The sequence below is a fragment of the Rana temporaria genome, chromosome 5 (genome assembly GCF_905171775.1).
Source record: "Rana temporaria chromosome 5, aRanTem1.1, whole genome shotgun sequence".
Lineage (NCBI taxonomy): Eukaryota > Metazoa > Chordata > Amphibia > Anura > Ranidae > Rana > Rana temporaria.
This window is the reverse complement of record NC_053493.1, coordinates 3,991,231-4,012,284: the sequence shown is the minus strand read 5'-3', so window position 1 is coordinate 4,012,284 and position 21,054 is coordinate 3,991,231. Positions and strand designations below refer to the sequence as shown.

General features: G+C 47.3%; 5 non-coding genes across 5 annotated transcripts; all 5 read right to left on the bottom strand.

The window, feature by feature from the left end:
* Positions 1-2,938: 2,938 nt before the first annotated feature.
* On the bottom strand, positions 2,939-3,025 carry TRNASTOP-UCA. The gene has a single exon. It is a non-coding gene; the product is annotated as a tRNA-Sec (tRNA).
* A 4,558-nt stretch (positions 3,026-7,583) lies between these two features.
* On the bottom strand, positions 7,584-7,670 carry TRNASTOP-UCA. Its single transcript has one exon. It is a non-coding gene; the product is annotated as a tRNA-Sec (tRNA).
* Positions 7,671-14,791: 7,121 nt separating this feature from the next.
* TRNASTOP-UCA lies at positions 14,792-14,878 on the bottom strand. The gene has a single exon. It is a non-coding gene; the product is annotated as a tRNA-Sec (tRNA).
* Positions 14,879-18,985: 4,107 nt separating this feature from the next.
* On the bottom strand, positions 18,986-19,072 carry TRNASTOP-UCA. Its single transcript has one exon. It is a non-coding gene; the product is annotated as a tRNA-Sec (tRNA).
* Positions 19,073-20,902: 1,830 nt separating this feature from the next.
* On the bottom strand, positions 20,903-20,989 carry TRNASTOP-UCA. Its single transcript has one exon. It is a non-coding gene; the product is annotated as a tRNA-Sec (tRNA).
* Between the last annotated feature and the right edge of the window lie 65 nt (positions 20,990-21,054).

The window sequence follows — 21,054 nt, the reverse complement described above, 5'->3', positions numbered from 1 at the left end:
GTGATGGGGGGGATCTCTGATGTGATGGGGGATCTCTGATGTGATGAAGGGATCTCTGATGTGATGGGGGACCTCTGATGTGATGGGAGGGGCTCTGATGTGATGGGAGGGGCTCTGATGTGATGGGGGGATCTCTGATGTGATGGAGGATCTCTGATGTGATGGGGGATCTCTGATGTGATGGGGGATCTCTGATGTGATGGGGGGGATCTCTGATGTGATGGGGGATCTCTGATGTGATGGGGGATCTCTGATGTGATGGGAGGGGCTCTGATGTGATGGGGGATCTCTGATGTGATGGGGGGATCTCTGATGTGATGGAGGATCTCTGATGTGATGGGGGATCTCTGATGTGATGGGGGATCTCTGATGTGATAGGGGGATCTCTGATGTGATGGAGGATCTCTGATGTGATGGGGGGATCTCTGATGTGATGGGGGATCTCTGAAGTGATGGGGGATCTCTGAAGTGATGGGAGGACCTCTGATGTGATGAGTGTCATGGACCTTGGAGTAATAGAGTGGTTACTGAGCTATATTGAGACATTTCCATTATGTGATAAGCCTGTTTAAAGCCTTTGTGATTATCAGGTGTGGGTGTCTTCTGTCGGAGACAGCCCGTCTGAAGATGTATGTGTTTATGCTAAGGGACTTTGTATTGTTCTAAAGGTCAGAAGCCTGTCAGCTGTATTGAATTAGCATTCTATTGTCTAAAGCAATGTAACCTCTCAGAGGTAGTAATTAAGTAGACAGGGTTATTGTGTACATTTATTACCCCCTGGGGCTTCTGTCTCAATACACAAGTCTTTCTATCCAAGCTATTGGACCAATCCCTGTTGACTATTTCAAGTCCTCATTTGCATGGTCAAGGAGGACCTGAGTGAAGACTGCATACTTTACAATTGACCATGGGATGTACCAAATTCTGTATAAAAGTGTGCTGTGTACTTGAAAATAAAGAGCCCTGTTTGAACATACATACAGCCTGCCTGGTGTTTGTTCTTAATGGGTCTGAACGGCACATAGCTGTAGTTCGGACCCCGGAACCTTGGATGACTGGACCATCAGACGTTGGAATCTGCAAGCTGATCCAATAGAAGCAGAGGAGTGTCGGGAGAGCAGAACCGGGCGAGAAAGGATCTCATCACAATGAGGACCTCTGATGTGATGGGGGGGATCTCTGATGTGATGGGGGATCTCTGATGTGATGGGGGACCTCTGATGTGATGGGGGGGATCTCTGATGTGATGGGGGATCTCTGATGTGATGGGGGGATCTCTGATGTGATGGGGGGATCTCTGATGTGATGGGGGATCTCTGATGTGATGGAGGGACCTCTGATGTGATGGGGGGACCTCTGATGTGATGGGGGGATCTCTGATGTGATGGGGGATCTCTGATGTGATGGGGGACCTCTGATGTGATGGGGGACCTCTGATGTGATGGGGGTCTCTGATGTGATGGAGGATCTCTGATGTGATGGGGGGATCTCTGATGTGATGGGGGATCTCTGATGTGATGGGGGATCTCTGATGTAATGGGGGGACCTCTGATGTGATGAGGGATCTCTGATGTGATGGGGGATCTCTGATGTGATGGGGGGATCTCTGATGTGATGGAGGATCTCTGATGTGATGGGGGGACCTCTGATGTGATGGGGGATCTCTGATGTGATGGGGGGGACCTCTGATGTGATGGGGGGGTCTTTGATGTGATGGGGGATCTCTGATGTGATGGGGGGATCTCTGATGTGATGGGGGACCTCTGATGTGATGGGGGATCTCTGATGTGATGGGGGGATCTCTGATGTGATGGGGGACCTCTGATGTGATGGAGGATCTCTGATGTGATGGGAGGACCTCTGATGTGATGGGGGGACCTCTGATGTGATGGGGGATCTTTGATGTGATGGAGATCTCTGATGAAGGAGCCGTCGTGTTGCTAGTATAGTTTGCAGTTTGGAGTTTTAGGTCTAACAACTGTACTGTGCTCTGGTGGAATCCATCTTTAGATGCGTACCAAAGATGGCCGCCCTCGCTGGTCACAATAACAGGCGTGGCGCTGTAATATAATATTTATATGCGGCTGCGTTCCTCTCTTCCAGCAATCCCGGTGTGACGTCGCGGTCCTGACCCGGATCATAAACAACACAAATCCGCTCGGCGCCGCTCTGAATGTCAATCATCGGGACGCTCCTTATTGAAGAAGGATCTCCGAAGAGGAACCTCAGACTTTATATACCAGCAACGCGTTCCCCCCCGCTCATGGCGGCGCAATCAGAATATAATCACCTCCGGAAATAAAGTATGAAGTCATTGGATGGAAGGAACGGGTTCCAAAGACTTGTCTGACCTCAAATTACTCTGTAAAATACGCAGAATTAATAGAAGAGGAGCGCGGGCTGCGAAACGCGCTAACACTAATCAGGGCCGGTGCTACCAAGAGGTAAACTAGGCAGCCGCCTAGGGGCGCCCGGCCACTGGTGTTCACACTCTCTTCTCTCTGCAGCAAGCGACTCCTCTGGCAACTGATAAAAACAGATACTACACTTGATCTTCGCCAAAAGGCCGAGAAGCGAAAAAATTGGATATTTATTACAGCAAAATGTAAAAAATATTGCTTTTTTTTTTTCAAAATTGTCGCTCTTTTTCTGTTTATAGCGCAAAAAAATAAAAAATAAAAATCGCAGAGGTGATCAAATACCACCGAAAGAAAGCTCTATTTGTGGGGGAAAAAAGGACGCCAATTTTGTTTGGTAGCCACGTCGCACGACCGCGCAATTGTCAGTTAAAGCGACGCAGTGCCGAATCGCAAAAACTGTCCAGGTCATTGGGCAGCCAAATCCTCCGGGGCTGAAGTGGTTGATCAGGACGCATTGAATGAAGCTGAAATAACTTATTACAATGAAGGTCAGACTCATTTCCCACGAGATCCGCCAACGCCCAGAGGGTGGAATTGAACCACTCTGCCGCTAGGCAGCTACAGGTTTGAAGCCTGCACCCCAGACCACTGAGGATCATCTGGGCAATAGTACTGGCCGCCCCATGTTGTATATAAAGCCCGCAGCTGATTGGACAAGACAACTTAGGGAGAGTTTATTTTATTATATTTTCCTATTTTTTCTTTTAAAGTTCTAATATTAGGATTGTGATTGGCAGGGAACTCAATGAATAATCCAATCACAACGCAGTAAATGCAAGATGACACTCAGCAGTGAGCAGAGACCGTGCTGGCCCAGCTGCATGCTGTGCTGTGAAAAGCATTCTGGGTATTGGAAGATGAGAACATATTTACATATTTAAAGAAAAAAAAAGGTTGAACTCCCATCCGCTCATCAGAGATGAAGACTTTGGACTTTTTCCATCCTCACACTCCGCTCTCTTGCTTGGAGTTCAACACAAGGGCCCAGATTCAGGTAGATCCGCGCAATATTTGCGTGGGCAAAGGGCAACGATTTTTGCTCTGCGCCCACGCAAATATTTCGATTTGCCCGCGATTCACGGAGCAGTAGCTCCGTAAATTGCGCGGGCGCTATGCTAATTAGCCCGGCGTAAGGGCGCCTAATGTAAATGATCCCGCCGGGGGCGGGAATCATTTAAATTAGGCGCGCTCCCGCGCCGAGCGAACAGCTCATGCTCCGTCGGGAAACTTTCCCGACGTGCAGTACGGCAAATGACGTCGCAAGGACGTCATTTGCTTCTAAGTGAACGTGAATGGCGTCCAGCGCCATTCAGGAATCACTTACGTAAACGACGTGAAATTTAAATTTCACGAGCGGGAAGGGCGGCTATACTTTAGCATTGGTTGCCCCTGCTATTAGCAGGAGCAGCCTTATGCTAAAGTCGCCGTACGGAAACTCCGTACCTTGCGTGCGCAGGGCCCGCGCAACTTTTGTGAATCGGTGGTAGTATGCAATTTGCATACTATACGCCGATCACAATGGCCGCGCCCCCTAGCGGCCAACGCAAGAATGCAGCCTGGGATGTGAAGGCATAAGGAGGCTTATGTCTGTCATATCCTAGGCTGCAGTCCGCGTAGCGATGTTCCTGAATCAGGGGCATTCGCTACGCGGGAGCAAAACAGCTATTGCGCCGCGCAACCTATGGTTGCGCGGGCGCAATAGCTTCTTGAATCTGGGCCAAGGGTTGTACCTTCCTGCTCCTTCCCACCATGCGAGCCGAGGAGCCAACCGTCTCATGAAAACCAACGCACTCCCTGTGCGGCTCAAAGCTCAACAGTGGCCCGGATTCAGGTAGAATTGCCCCTTATTTGCGGAGGCGCAGGGCAGCGTTTTTGCCCTGCGCCCCCGCAAATTTACTGCGCTACCCGCGATTCACGGAGCAGTAGCTCCGTAAATTGCGTGTGCGCTGTGTAAACTTGCCCTGCGTAAGGGCGCCTAATGTAAATGATCCCGTAGGGGGCGGGAATCATCTAAATTAGGCGCGCTCCCTGCGCCGAGCGTAGAGCGCATGCTCCGTCGGGAAACTTTCCCGACGTGCATTGCGGCAAATGACGTCGCAAGGACGTAATTTGCTTCAAAGTGAAAGTGAATGGCGTCCAGCGCCATTCACGAATCACTTACGCAAATTACGTAAAAATCGAACGTCGCGACGCGGGAACGTCGGGTATACTTTAGCATTGGCTGCCCCTGCTATTAGAAGGGGCAGCCTTACGCTAAACACGCCGTACGGAAACGACGTAAACTGCGTACGCAGGGCTCGCGCAACATTGTGAATCGGTGTTAGTATGCAATTTGCATACTATACACTGAGCACGATGGGAGCGCCCCCTAGCGGCCATCGCAAGAATGCAGCCTAAGATATGCGGGCATAAGAGCCTTATGCCACGCAGATTTTAGGCTGCAGTCGGCGTTACGATGTTCCTGAATCAGGAGCATTTGTAACGCCAGGGGAAGTAAGCAATTGCGCTGTGTAACCTATGGTTACGCAGGCGCAATTGCTTCTTAAATCCGGGCCAGTGATTTTTTTTTTAGAGCTCCCTCTAGTGGTTATCCTGCACCTTTTCCATATAAACTTGCCCTCCAGAAAATGTGCCCCCTTTCATGATCGGGACATTTTTTTTGCGATACGGCACTGCTTTACTTTAAATGACAATTGCGCGGTCGTGCGACGTTGTACCCAAATACGTTTATATCCTTTTTTCCCCACAAATAGAGATTTCTTTTGGTGGTATTTGATCACCTCTGCGGTTTTTATTTTTGCGCTATAAACAAAAATAGAGCGATAATTTAAAAATATATATAAATACCGTATATACTCGAGTATAAGCCGAGGCACCTCATTATACCACAAAAAAAATGGGAAAACGTATTGACTCGAGTATAAGCCTAGGGTGTCCATCTGCATGCCTCACTGTGCCCATGCCTCACTGTGCCCATGCCTCACTGTGCCCATGCCTCACTGTGTCCATGCCTCACTGTGTCCATGCCTCACTGTGCCCATGCCTCACTGTGCCCATGCCTCACTGTGCCCATGCCTCACTGTGCCCATGCCTCAGTGTGTCCATGCCTCAGTGTGTCCATGCCTCACTGTGCCCATGCCTCAGTGTGTCCATGTCTCACTGTGTCCATGCCTCACTGTGCCCATGCCTCACTGTGCCCATGCCTCACTGTGTCCATGCCTCACTGTGCCCATGTCTCACTGTGCCCATGCCTCACTGTGTCCATGTCTCACTGTGCCCATGCCTTATTGTGTTCATGTCTCACTGTTTATAATTTTTTTTTTTTTTACTAGTAATGGCAATAATCAGTAATTTATAGCAGGACTGCGACATTGCGGCGGACATATCTGACACTAACTGACACTTTGTGGGAACCGGTGACACTAATACAATGGCGAGGCTGCATTGATGTGCGCTGGTGAGGCTGCATTTCATTGGCGCTGGTGAGGCTGCATTTGATGGGTGCTGGTGAGGCTGCATTGATGGGCGCTGGTGGGGCTGCATTGATGGGCGCTGGTGGGGCTGCATTTGATGGGCGCTGGTGAGGCTGCATTTGATGGGCGCTGGTGAGGCTGCATTTGATGGGCGCTGGCGAGGCTGCATTTCATGGGTGCTGGTGGGGCTATATTGATGGGCGCTGGTGGGGCTGCATTTAATGGGCGCTGGTGTGGCTGCATTGATGGGCGCTGGTGAGGCTGCATTTGATGGGCGCTGGTGAGGCTGCATTTGATGGGCGCTGGTGAGGCTATATTGATGGGCGCTGGTGGGGCTGCATTTGATGGGCGCTGGTGGGGCTGCATTTGATGGGCGCTGGCGAGGCTGCATTTGATGGGCGCTGGTGGGGCTGCATTTGATGGGCGCTGGTGAGGCTGCATTTGATGGGCGCTGGTGAGGCTGCATTTGATGGGCGCTGGTGAGGCTATATTGATGGGCGCTGGTGGGGCTGCATTTGATGGGCACTGGTGATGCTGCATTGATGGGCGCTGGTGGGGCTGCATTTGATGGGCGCTGGTGACTGGTAGGGTGTAGGTCCTCGGGGGCCTGCCCTGAAAGTCTTGGGAAGGCGTGGACATAGCCTTCTGGCTTGGTATACCCTCTCTCGTGGGGGGTCTCCCTTCGGGGGAGCCCCACCTAGTCCTTGGGTGGGTCTGTTTTGGCCAGACGGGCCACAGTGGGTACCTCAGTCCTCGTCTGGAGCCCAACGCCCCGGGGGATCAGGGTCAGGTCCTTCTTTTGGGGACCATAGTGCACCCGTTGCAGGTTTTGTGTGTCGCTCTTTATGTGTGTGAAAAAACCTTCCCCGTTCTTCACTGTGGCAGTGTCATCGATCGTCTGTTCCCTGATATAGGGAAAGGCGATCAATGACGTCACACGTCCAGCCCCGCCCCCTACAGTTAGAAACACATATGAGGTCACACTTAACCCCTTCAGCCCCCCTGTGGTTAACTCCTAAACTGCAATTGTCATTTTCACAGTAATCAGTGCATTTTTATAGCATTTTTTGCTGTGAAAATGCCAATGGTCCCAAAAATGTGTCAAAAGTGTCCGATGTGTCCGCCGTAATGTCGAAGTCACGGAAAAAAATCGCAGATCGCCGTCATTACTAGTAAAAAATATATATTAATAAAAATGCCATAAAACTATCCCCTATTTTGTAAACGCTATAAATTTTGCGCAAACCAATCGTTAAACGCATTTTGTGATTTTTTTTTTTACCAAAAATAGGTAGAAGAATACGTATCGGCCTAAACTGAGGGAAAAAACTTTTTTTTTATATTTTTTTGGGGATATTTATTATAGCAAAAAGTAAAAAATATTGCATTTTTTTCAAAATTGTCGCTCTATTTTTGTTTATAGCGCAAAAAAAAAAAAACGCAGAGGTGATCAAATACCACCAAAAGAAAGCTCTATTTGTGGGGAAAAAAGGATGCCAATTTTGTTTGGGAGCCACGTCGCACGACCGCGCAATTGTCAGTTAAAGCGACGCAGTGCCGAATCGCAAAAAGTGGCCCGGGTCATTGGGCAGCCAAACCCTCCGGGGCTGAAGTGGTTAATCAGTAAGCATTGAAGCTGAAATAACTTATTACAATGAAGGTCAGACTCATTTCCCACGAGATCCGCCAACGCCCAGAGGGTGGAATTGAACCACTCTGCCGCTAGGCAGCTACAGGTTTGAAGCCTTCACCCCAGACCACTGAGGATCATCTGGGCAATAGTACTGGCCGTCCCATGTTGTATATAAAGCCCGCAGCTGATTGGACGAGTCAACTTAGGGAGGTTTTATTTTATTTTCCTAATTTTTTCTTTTAAAGTTCTAATGTTAGGATTGTGATTGGAAGGGAACTCAATGAATAATCCAATCACAAGGCAGTATATGCAAAGTGAGACGCAGCAGTGAGCAGAGACCGTGCTGGCCCAGCTGCATGCTGTGCTATGAAAAGCATTCTGGGTATTGGAAGATGAGAACATATTTACATATTTAAAGAAAAAAAAAAAAGTTGAACTCCCATCCGCTTATCAGCTTATCAGAGATGAAGACTTTGTACCCTTTTATTCGTTTTTAGATAAACAGTTTGTTGGATAAAATATAATCTTTGTTGCTTTTTTTTTTTTTAAAAAGCCGTGCCTCTACATGAAATGTGATTATTGCAAGAGGCACCTAATTTTACCACAAAAAAAATGGGAAAACTTATTGACTCGAGTATAAGCCTAGGGTGTCCATATGCATGCCTCGTTGTGCCCATGCCTCACTGTGCCCATGCCTCACTGTGTCCATGCCTCACTGTGTCCATGACTAGACTGATGTTTAACATGGGAGTCTATGGAAGGGGTGCCCAACTTTGAAAAATCGGTGCTCCCCGGCCATAGGTCCTCCAGACAACAAACGCTGCACACTTGTAGAGGAAGAGGGGGGCTACATGTGTGCCAAGTTTGGGGTCCAGGGGAGCCGGCCGGTTCCCGGGTCCCCAAAGTCCGTGAGATCAAAAAGGTGACTCAAGTATAAGCCGAGGGGGGCATTTTCAGCACAAAAAAAATGTGCTGAAAAACTCGGCTTATACTCGAGTATATACGGTATGAGGATTTTTTACTTTCTGTATAAAACATCCAATAAAAAAAATAAAAAAAATGCAATTTCTTCATCAATTTAGGCCGATATTTATTCTGCTACATATTTTTGGTCAAAAAAAAATATATATATTGATTGGTTTGCGCAAAAGTTATAGCGTCTACAAACAACGGGATACATTTATGGACTTTTTATAAAAAAAAAAGTTTTACTAGTAATGGCAATGATCAGTCATTTATAGCGGGACTGCGACATTGCGGCGGTCATATCTGACACTAACTGACACTTTGTAGGAACCTGTGACACTAATACAATGATCAGTGCTAAAAAAAAATGCACTGTCACTGTACTAATGACACTGGCTGGGAGGGGGTTAAACGTCTAGGGGCGATCTAAGGGATAAATGTGCACGCCCCCCCTGCACGTGCACGCCCCCCCCCACGCTGAAGTGCAGATTCACATGTACATAAGTGATTCTGCACCGATCGGTATTATTGTTATAATAATATAAAGAGAAACATTGTAAAAGTGACATAAAAATGACTTTGAAGTAAAACTTTAATCATAAAATTCAGTCCTGTTGGATGACGTCAGGTCGGCCCCTTTTTGCACGTATAGATATGTACGCACCCTGCTCTGCACATGCTCAGTTGCTTACTATTCTAGGCACTGGACCGGATTCAGATAGGAGATACGCCGTCATATCTATGCGCCTGATTCAGAGAATCAGTTACACATAGATTTCCCTAAGGCCCCGTACTCACGACCAAACATGTCTGCTGAAACTGGTCCGCGGACCAGTTTCAGCAGACATGTTTGGCCGTGTGTAGGCCCGAGCGGACCATTTTCGGGCAGATCGGAAACCTGTCCACCCGGACATGTACGGTCGTCTGTACAGACCTACCGTACATGTCCTGCCGCTCGCCATCCCTCGCATGCGTCGAATGACTTCGACGCATGCGTGGAAGCCTTTTAAAGGCAGGCCGCCCACGTCGCCGCGTCATTGACACCGCGGACATGCCCCACGTATTGTTTACGCGCAGACCTCTGTTCGATGGTGTGTACGGCCATCGAACAGAAGTCCCCGGGCAGTCCCCGGGCAGACATGTCCGATGAAAACGGTCCGCGGACCGGTTTCATCGGACATGTTTGATCGTGAGTACTCGGCCTCAGTGTCTTACACCGTCGTATCTTAGGCTGCATATTTACGCTGGCCGCTAGGTGGCGCTTCCGTATATTTCCGCAAGGAATATGCAAATTAGGTAGTTACGCCAATTCAGAAACGTACGTCCGGCCAGCGCATTTTTTTACGTCGTTTACGTTATGCTTTTTTCGGCGTATAGTTACCCCTGCTATATGAGGTGTATCGCGTCGAGTTTTGAAAATTTTACGTCGTTTGCGTAAGTCGTTCGCGAATAAGGCTGGACATAATTTACGTTCACGTCGAAAGCAATGACGTTTTGCGGCGGAATTTCGAGCATGCGCAATGGGATTTTTTCACGAACGGAGCATGCGTCGTTCACAAAAAAACGTAAAATACGCGGGGTCAAGTGAAATTTAAATAAAACACGCCCCCAACATCCCCATTTGAATTAGGGGGGCTTACGCCACCACACATACGTTACGCCGCCGTAACTAAGGGCGCAAGTTCTTTATGCATACGGAACTTGCGGCCAAAGTTACAGTGGCGTAACGTATCTGAGATACAGTACGCCAGCAGAAAGATCCGCTGATCTTTCTGAATCCAGCCCACTGTGTCTAAAATCAGAGCTGATCAGCTTTAAGATTTACTGTTGCTGAAGGGGGAAGAAAGCAAACAGGAATGACACCGACTGTGCAGCGGGAACACAGATTAGGGAGGAAGCAGTGGCGTTAGAAAGGGGGGGCTAAGGGGGGTTGGAGCCCCAACAAATGAACCCCCAAAAAAGCCCCTAGCCTCAGGCATTCATAATTGTATTATCAGCCCTGAGCCCGAGCGGGCGTATACAACGACTCAGAGTCAGACTGTCACTCTCATCGCAGCCAGCAGGGATCGATCCGACTCCGAGCGCGGGTGAGTGATATAACAAGTCCCGCCTCCTGGACCCGGCAGCACCTATGATGGACGTCGCACTGGTCCAATCCCGGGACTGCGGGACGTCCATCATAGGCGCCGCCGGGTCCAGGAGGAGGGAATGACACTACGGCCACGCACTAAGAGATCCCCGCTCGGCGCTTGCTCTGTGTAAATGGGCGGGTTAGAGAATTGACCCTGCAGCCTGGTAACAAAAATTGCCCCGGTCTCTGCCGACAAGGCCTAGCATCGAAGTAAGAGGTATTGATGGCCTAGTGCTGTTTCATAAAATGGTGGTCCCAAACCCATCGAGTTACTCCAGCACTGGGTCACCACTCCCAATTGCCCCAGGAGGGCCCTCAGAACCCCCAGCATACCAGAAAGGATACTATACAGCCAGCCAGCCATCCCAGCTTAAAGACCAGAACGATGGCAGAGCGCCCCCTACTGGACAATAAGAACAGGTGCTACACTTGAACCAAAATGCAACAAAACAATTAAAGAGTTACTTTACTGCACATCACCAACGCCCAGAGGGTGGAATTGAACCACTCTGCCTCTGCTAGGCAGCTACAGGTTTTTTTTTTTTAAAGCCCATGGCGTGTAAAACACACCCAAAAACTCCACCCGGTGCCAAAAAAAAGTGCACACACATAAAGAGTAGTGTTGCTCACGAATATTCGTATTGCGAATATTCGGCTCGAATATGGCATATTCGAGTATTCGCGATATATTTCGAATTTCGCGGTGAATATTCGCAATTCCGAATATTCGCATTTTTTCAATTTTATTTTTAAAACAGATCACATCCTATCGACGTCTAAAAGCATTGCTGGTATGATTAGAGACCCTGGGCCGAGTAGCTAAGCTGAGGCGATCCTTTTATGTTGCCGAATATAAAAAAAAAAAATTGCGAATTTTCGCTAATGCGAATGCGAAAATGATTGCGAATTTTCGATAACTGTGGTAGGAGAACTCTGATTGTCTCTGATGCAAAAGGGGGGGGGGGGCTTTGTGTATGTTTCTGTTATGAATATTTGTATGTTTGATATTATTTTTTTTTGTAAGAAGGAAAAAATTGCGCATACCTTAAAAAAGGGGAGAATACAGCAGCAACTCAAAAATGTTATACAACATAAATTAAAGGGTCACTAAAGGAATTTTTTTTTTCAGCTAAATAGCTTCCTTTACCTTGCTGCAGTCCTGGTTTCATGTCCTCATTGTTCGTTTTTGCTTTCATGTTGCTGTAAATCCTCTCTGTTCTGGACACTTCCTGGTTGCCTGTTTCCTGATGACCACAGTACTGGGAGATTTCTCACGGTGGTCACTAATCAAGGAGGTGTGAGTAAAACGAAACTGGATTGGTGCTGAGGAGTTTTAGACAAAGTATCACTGCTCTCTATTGGCTGACTGCCCTCTAGTGGCTCTCTGTACATCAGAGAACCAGCAAACAGCAGCAAAAACAAAACTACACTGCAGGCACATTATATGATTGTTTTTTTATCTATTTTTAATCATTTTTAAAAGGAATCAGTTAACTATTATGTCTCTATGCCCTGTAAACAGTCATTTCAGCAAAAAAAATTTTTTCCTTTAGTGACCCTTTAATACAAGACAGAAAATGGAGTCGCTCTACAAGAATAAAAAATATGTCTAGTGACAAGACATGTGGGCAAATTATAAAATAAGCAAGCGCAAATAACTTGTGAAATACACAGTGAAACAAATATATAAAGAAATATAGTCCCAATAATAGAAAAATAATCTTTCATAAAAATGTCTTTGATATGTGAAGTGAAAAAAAGTCCAAAGCATGCAGCATGAACGTGTTCAATCTTCAAGGTGTTTGATTGACAAACGGCTGTGACAGATGGATAGAGTAAAGAATCACCACCAATGCAAAACACTTTTTATTTTCTATTGTAAAATATCACGAATATTCTGAGCCAATCAGAGTGCTCCTTCCGCATTTGCCGAATATTCGCAATTATTTTGTATTGTAAAATATCAAGAATATTCTGAGCCAATCAGAGTGCTCCTTCCACATTTGCCGAATATTCGCAATTATTTTGTATTGTAAAATATCACGAATATTCTGAGCCAATCAGAGGGCTCCTACTGCAGTTATCGAAAATTCGCAATTATTTTCGCATTCGCAATAGCGAAAATTCGCAATCATTTCATTTCGATAAAATATCACGAATATTCGAATTTAGCGAATATATCTCGAATATTCGACTATATATTCGAGATATATCGCGAAATCGAATATGGCGTATTCTGCTCAACACTAATAAAGAGTGACACAAAACGTGCAACGGGTGTTTACACTTGTCCTCCACTAGGAAGGACCTGACCCTGATCCCCCGGGGCATTAGGCTCCAGACGGGGACTGAGGTTCTCACAAGGTCCATCTGGCCGAAACCAGACGGACCCCGTTCTCTGGAAGGTCTGCCGAAACAGACCCCACCCAAGTACTAGGTGAGGCTCCCCCGAAGGGAGACCCCATGAGAGCAGATGAACTAAGTCAGAAGGCCACGTCCACCCACTCCCAAGACGTTCAGGGCAGGCCCGAGGACCTACACCCTACTAATCACACTGTGACACAACATGTAAGACAACCAACAAAAAAGTGACAAACACAGGGATGAATAATAAGAAAGTGGGGGAGAAGGAAGGTGGGAAGATTGAAAAGTGACCCCCGTGCAATACGATGGCCGGCCCTCCGGACAGGAATCAAAAATTCCTCTGGTCCTAGCCAAAAGACTCGGCCCTAGAGGCAGGTGTGAAAAAAGTGTGTATGGTGAAGTGAGCGAGGTGTCAGATCTCGAGGTGCCCCACAAAACACTTGTGCAAGCTATGGCACCCCCAGACTTCCACTCCAGGGGCACATTCACCACAGGCTTTTCTCTCAACCCGGACCAACAGCCCGGACAGTCACAGCCCCCCCTCGCTACCAGGAAGGAACGAGAGCTCAGGGGGAGAGCCAATGCGTGAAAGCTCCCCCCCCCCCCATCACCTCCTTTGCTCCCTACCTAATTATCTTCCGGAGGTACTAGCCAATTCTCTAACCCCCCCCCCCCCCTAACAGTAGGGTGGGGTCAACGTTCTCTCCCTAATAACAGGCAGGGTTAGGAACTGCATCAAATCCAGGCCAGAAGGACAGGGACCCGGCCCTCCGCCAAGACCCAATGGTTCTCCATCCTCATCAGGAGGCTTTCGCCATTACACCAGCAGGTTTTGCACATGCCACCGCCATCCTTTCCACATCGCCGTGTACTGGGGATGGTTAGTATAGCGCCACCTCCTGGCAACTGATAAGAACAGATTCTACACTTGATCTTAGCCAAAAGGCTGCGGACTTGATATCCGCTTGTGATCGGGTCACAGAACGCGGGGATGCCTTTGTAAACAAGGCATCTCCCTGTTCTGCCTAGTGACAGGACACTGATCGTCTGCTCCCTGTCATCGGGAGCAGCGATCAGCGATGTGTCACAGTAAGCCACGCCCTCCAACAGTTAGAGTCACTCCCTGGGATACACTTAACCCTTTCAGCGCCCCCTACTGGTTAACCCCTTCCCTGACAGTCACATGTATGCAGTTATCAGTGCATTTTTATAGCACCGATCGCTGTATAAATGACAATGGTCCCAAAATAGCGTCAAAAGTGTCCGATGTGTCCGCTATAATGTCGCAGTCACGATAAAAATCGCTGATCGCCACCATTACTAGTAAAAAAATAATAATAAAAATGCCATGAAACTATCCCCTATTTTGTCGACGCTATAACTTTTGCGCAAACCAATCAATAAACGCTTATTGCAATTTTTTTTTACCGAAAATATGTAGAAGAATACGTATCGGTCTAAACTGAGGAAAAAATTAACTTTTTTTAAAAAAAATGGGGATATTTATTACAGCAAAAAGTACAAAATATCTATTTTTAATTATAGCGCAAAAAATAAAAACCGCAGAGGTGATCAAATACCACCAAAGAAAGCTCTATTTGTGAGAAAGAAAGGACGCCAATTTTGTTTGGGAGTCGCGTCACACGACTGCGCAATTGTCAGTTAAAGCGACGCGGTGCCGAAATGTAAAAAGTGGCCGGGTCATTGGGCAGCCAAATCCTCCGGGACTGAAGCGGTTAATCAGTATGCATTGAAGCTGAAATAACTTATTACAATGAAGACACATTTCCAACGAGACCACCAACGCCCAGAGGGTGGAATTGAACCACTCTGCCGCTAGGCAGCTACAGGTTTGAAGCCTTCACCCCAGACCACTGAGGATCATCTGGGCAATAGTACTGGCCGTCCCATGTTGTATATAAAGCCCACAGCTGATTGGACGATACAACTTAGGGAGGTTTTTTTTAAGTTTTTTTTTTTACCCTAAATATAAAAAAAAATTCTAATATTAGGATTGTGATTGGCAGGGAACTCAATGAATTATCCAATCACAACACAGTAAATGCACGATGAGACGCAGCAGTGAGCAGAGACCGTGCTGGCCCAGCTGCATGCTGTGCTGTGAAAAGCATTCTGGGTATTGGATGATGAGAACATATTTACATATTTAAAGAAAAAAAAAGTTGAACTCCCATCCGCTTATCAGAGATGAAGACTTTGGACCCTTTTATTCGTTTTTAGATAAACAGTTTGTTGGAAGAAATATAATCTTTGTTGCTTTTTTTTTTTTTTTTTTAACCACGTTTGGGCCCAGGCAATATTTCAGCTTCCGGCGCTGCGTCACTTTAACTGACAATTGCGCGGCCGTGCGACGTGGCACCCAAACAAAACTGACGTCCTTTTTTCCCCCACAAATAGAGCTTTCTTTTGGTGGTATTTGATCACCTCTGCAGTTTTTATTTTTTGCGCTATAAACAAAAATAGAGCGTAAATTTTGAAAAAAAAACACAATATTTTTTACTTTTTGCTATAATAAATATCCCATTTAAAAACAAAAAAATAAATTTTAGCTCAGTTTAGGCCCATGCTTATTCTTCTACATATTTTTGGTAAAAAAAAAAAAAAAAAAAAAAACGCAATAACCGTATAGAGACTGGTTTGCGCAAAAGTTATATTGCCTACAAAATAGGGGACATATTGATGATTTTTTTTAATTATTTTTTTTACTAGTAATGGCGGCGATCTTCAATTTTTTTCGGGACTGCGACATTATAGTGGACACATCGGACACTTTTGACACATTTTTGGGACCATTCACATTTATACAGTGAACAGTGCTATAAATATGCATTGATTACTGTATAAATGTGACTGGCAGGGAAGGGGTTAACCACTAGCGGGCAGGGAAGGGGTTAAATGTGTAGCCTAGTCAGTGTTCTAACTGTAGGGGGGTGACTGGGGGAGGTGACCGATCTGCGTCTCTATGTACAAGGGACACAGCATCGGTCTCCTCTCCCTGACAGGATGTGGATCTCTGTGTTTACACCCCATCATTACACACACAGAGATCCACGGTTCTGCTCAGTTACTGGGCAATCGCGGTGGCCGCCGGGCACGCGCATTGTGTTCCCAGTAACGCGACGGGTGCGGCTTTAAATGACAGGACGTCATATGACGTCCTGTCAGAACAATAGAGTATTCTGCCCGCCGTCATTTGACGGCGGGCGGGTGTCAAGCGGTTAAAGCCGTGCCTCTAAATGGAATGTGATTTTTTTTTTAAAAGCCTATGGCGTGTGAACACACCCAAAAAACTCCACCCGGTGCAGAAAAAATGTGCACACACATAAACAGTGTTCACAAAAACGTGCAGACGGGTGCAACGTCAAGTGGTCCTCCTGTGAAGAGCAGAGGCGTTGCTAGGGGGGTGCGGGGGGTGCGGTCCGCACCGGGTGACACCCGCTAGAGGGGTGACACCATCCCGTTTTTTTTTTTGTTTTTTTTAGCTGACATGCCCAGCCTGCCCTGTGCAATCCCAGCCTGCCCTGTACCACCCCAGCCTGCTCTGTGCCACCCCAGCCTGCCCTGTACCACCCCAGCCTGCCCTGTACCACCCCAAACTTGGCCTGTACCACCCCAACCTTTCCCATGCCATCCCAACTTGCCCTATGCCACCCTAACTTGCCCTATGCCACCCCAAACTGCCCTATGCAACCCTAACTTGCCCTATATCACCCCAACATGCCCTATACCACCTTAACCTGTCCTATACCACCCCACTACACCAACCTGCCACTATACCACCAGTGGCGGTTCGTCCATAGAGGGCGCTGGAGCGCCGCCCCCTCTGGCTCTCACCGCCACTGAGTGAAATAACATAGATTCATGCATTGCACGAATCTATGTTATTTTGGCCGCTGCCGCTGTTATTCAGATGGTCGGCGCTCAATGTCCGGCCATCTGAATAACGCCAGCTGGTTGGCTGTACGGAAATGTCTATCAAAGCCGACAGCTCTGATAGGCTTTCCCAATACAGCCCTCGGGTCCCGGAAGCTTATTCTCGGAGCGCACAGACTGTACGCCCCTTGAATAAGATGACAGGCGTCTCAGCCAATCAGGTTGGCCGGTTCTGGCTACCAGTAACCTGATTGGCTGAGATGCCTGTCAGTCATCGAGGGCGGGAGAAGACATCGTGGGACGTGGATGCCTAAAACCAGTAAAGGTAAGTGCCGGGCGGAGGGGAAAGAAAGCAATTTACAGGGCACAGTGGGGACAATTGGCACAGCGGCGACCATTAAAGGGCACAGTGGCTGCGTTTAATGGCATAGCACAGTGGTGACAATGTATGGCACAGTGGCTGTGTTTAATGGCATGGCACAGTGGTGACAATGGATGGCACAGTTGCTGTGTTTAATGGCATGGCACAGTGGTGCAAATTGATGGCACAGTGACTGCGTTTAATGGCATGGCACAGTGGTGTGAATTGATGGCACAGTGACTGCATTTGATGGCATGGCACAGTGACTGCGTTTAATGGCATGTAACAGTGGCTGTGTTTGAGCACAGTGAGACTGCAATTTTTTTTTTCCTTTGCGCCCCCCCCAAAAATTTTGAGCACCAGCCGCCACTGTATACCACTCTATACTACCCTAACCTGCCACTATACTGCCCTATACTATCATTTACAGGGGCTGGTTTGGGGTGCGCCCCATGCCCGTGCGCTGCCTGCTTGGTGCTGGGCAGCCTAGACAGAGGGGGGGGTGACACCATGTTTTACCGCACCAGGTGACACCAACCCTAGTGACGCCACTGGTGAAGAGAGACCCAAACCCCAATCCCCCGGGGGGGCGTTAGGCTCCAGACGGGGACTGAGGTACTGTGGTCTGAGCAACCTAGCCAAAAGGCCCGGCCCAGGAGGAAGGTGCTAAAAAAAAAAAAAAAAGCGTGTATCTGGTGCAGTGACCGTGGTATCTTTAAATCAATGTGTCCCTCACACACAGCGATCTTCAGATACCCCTGGACTGCCACTCCAGGGGCACATGCACCATAGGCTTTTCCTTCCAATTCCAACAGTGATGACAATTAAAGGGCACAGTGGTGACAATCATAGGCACAGTGGCGACAATTGATGGGCACAGTGGCTTCGTTTGATCGCATGGCACAGTGACTGCGTTTGATCGCATGGCACAGTGATGACAATTGATGGCACAGTGGCTGTGTTTGATGGCATGGCACAGTGGCTGCATTTGATGGCATGGCACAGTGACTGCATTTGATGGCATGGCACAGTGGTGACAATTGATGGCACAGTGGCTGCATTTGATGGCATGGCACAGTGGTGACAATTGATGGCACAGTGGCTGCGTTTGATGGCATGGCACAGTGGCTGATTTTGATGGCATGGCACAGTGGTGACAATTGATGGCACAGTGGCTGCGTTTGATGGCATGGCACAGTGGTGACAATTGATGGCACAGTGGCTGCGTTTGATGGCATGGCACAGTGGTGACAATTGATGGCACGGTGTCTGTGTTTGATGGCATGGCACAGTGACTGCATTTGATGGCATTGCACAGTGACTGCATTTGATGGCATGGCACAGTGGTGACAATTGATGGCACAGTGGCTGCTTTTGATGGCATGGCACAGTGGTGACAATTGATGGCACAGTGGCTGCTTTTGATGGCATGGCACAGTGGTGACAATTGATGGCACAGTGGCTGCGTTTGATGGCATGGCACAGTGGTGACAATTGATGGCACAGTGGTGACAATTGATGGCACAGTGAGGCTGCAATTGTTTTTTTTTCCGTTTGCGCCCCCTCAAAAATTTTGAGCACCAGCCGCCACTGCATGACGCTGATCCAAAGCAAGTTGGGTTCTGAGCTCCCGACAGCATCCTGGTCAAGAAACACTGCTATAGGTAAAGCACGTATTTGGCATTTTGGACGCATATAAAAGAAAACAACGTATCTAATATCAGATCCACGTCACATCACCAACGCCCAGAGGGTGGAATTGAACCACTCTGCCGCTAGGCAGCTACAGGTTTGAAGCCTGCACCCCAGACCACTGAGGATCATCTGGGCAATAGTACTGGCCGTCCCATGTTGTATATAAAGCCTGCAGCTGATTGGACGATCAACTTAGGGAGATATTTTTTTTTTTGTTACGTTTTTTGTTTTTTTTTACGTTTTTTGTTTTTTTTTACCCTAAATATAAAAAAAAATCTAATTTTAGGATTGTGATTGGCAGGTAACTCAATGAATAATCCAATCACAAGGCAGTATATGCAAAATGAAACGCAGCAGTGCACAGAGACCGTGCTGGCCCAGCTGCATGCTGTGCTGTGAAAAGCATTCTGGGTATTGGCAGATGGGAACATATTTACATATTTAAAGAGAAATGGGTTTAAAAAAGGTTGAGCTCCTTATCAGAGATGAAGACTTTGTACCATTTTTTGTGTCATTCATTTTCCTGTGGTCAGACGAGCATATTGTTTTTTAACGTATATATGCTATCTATCAGATTTGTAATTCGAATCTGTTTAATTTTCAGACAGTGAGACTCGCTTTCTTTTTTTTTTTGCTACCTCTTTGAACCTTGATCGTGTCCTGAAGAAGCCTAGCGGTGAAACACGTTGACGCTCACTGTACAAATTGTATCATTGTATATGTCTTTTAATAATTTTTGAACACTCTGACTATAATATGTATTTTTCTTAATAAATATTGTTATTTTTTTCAATTTCTCCATTCTCTAAAGTCCGGCCTATGGTTACCTTCTTTCTTGTTTCCTCCGACATTTATAACTGCTTTTGGTCCTGGCTTGTTCAGGTTTGCCGTTATCCTGGGTTTGAGGCAAATTTTGCAGGTTACAAATTTGACTGGGATATTTTTTTTTAAAGCATAATGGACTGCATGGCCTTTGCACTATGGCCAGTGAGCTTAGAAGGGCCAATAATGGGGGGGGGGGTGTCAGGAAGGCTGTGTGGGGCCCCATGATTTCTGACAGCAGTCCTGCTGGCTACCAGAGAATTCCACAGGTCAGAACTGTAGCACAGTAGCCAGCTACACACTGTGCAGATCGTAGCTGTGTGCTAGGGAATCAGATTTAATATACAGTGGATTCTGTATGTGAAGAAGTAAGCCTACTAAATAATAGGTGGGTGAACATAAAGTTCACCCATAAAGTTATGGCTGATTGGTGTGTAGCTCACTCAGGTGAAAGATCTGGACTGCAGGCAGGCCAGTAAAGCACTCTTCTACTAGGAAGCCATGCTGGTGTCATAGATGCAGTATGCAGTTTGGCATTATCCTGCTAAAATATGCAAGGCCTACCCTAAAAAAATATGTAGTCTGAATGGGAGCATATGCTGCTCTAAAACCTGCATCTATCTTTCAACATTGATGGAGTCTGTCCATATGTGCAAGCTGCCCATTCCATACACACTAATGCCCCCACCCTATACCATCAGAGATGCCAGCTTTTGAACTGAGAGCTGATAACAAGCTGGAAGGTGCACTCTGGGTCCATGGTTGCCAAACAGAATGTCAAATTTCGATTTGTCTGACCACAGAAAAGTTCTCCACTTTGCAACAGACCATTTCCAATGAGATTTGGCCCATAGAACAGTTTTCCACTTTGCAACAGACTATTTCAAATGAGATTTGGCCATTGTGCAACCCGGCCCTGGAGTGTCATTGGTTGTTATGGTACTGGCAGTTGGCTCCACCCCACCATGGCAATCCATGACGCTGATACAGAGCAAGTTGGGTCCTGCGCTCCCGACACCTCGGAGGAACCCCAACAGCATCCTGGTCAAGGAACACTGCTATAGGTAAAGTACGTATTTGGCATTTTGGATGCTTATAAAAGAAAACAACGTATCTAATATCAAATCCACGTCACACCACCAACGCCCAGAGGGTGGAATTGAACCACTCTGCCGCTAGGCAGCTACAGGTTTGAAGCCTGCACCCCAGACCACTGAGGATCATCTGGGCAATAGTACTGTCTGTCCCATGTTGTATATAAAGCCCAGAGCTGATTGTACGATACAACTTAGGGA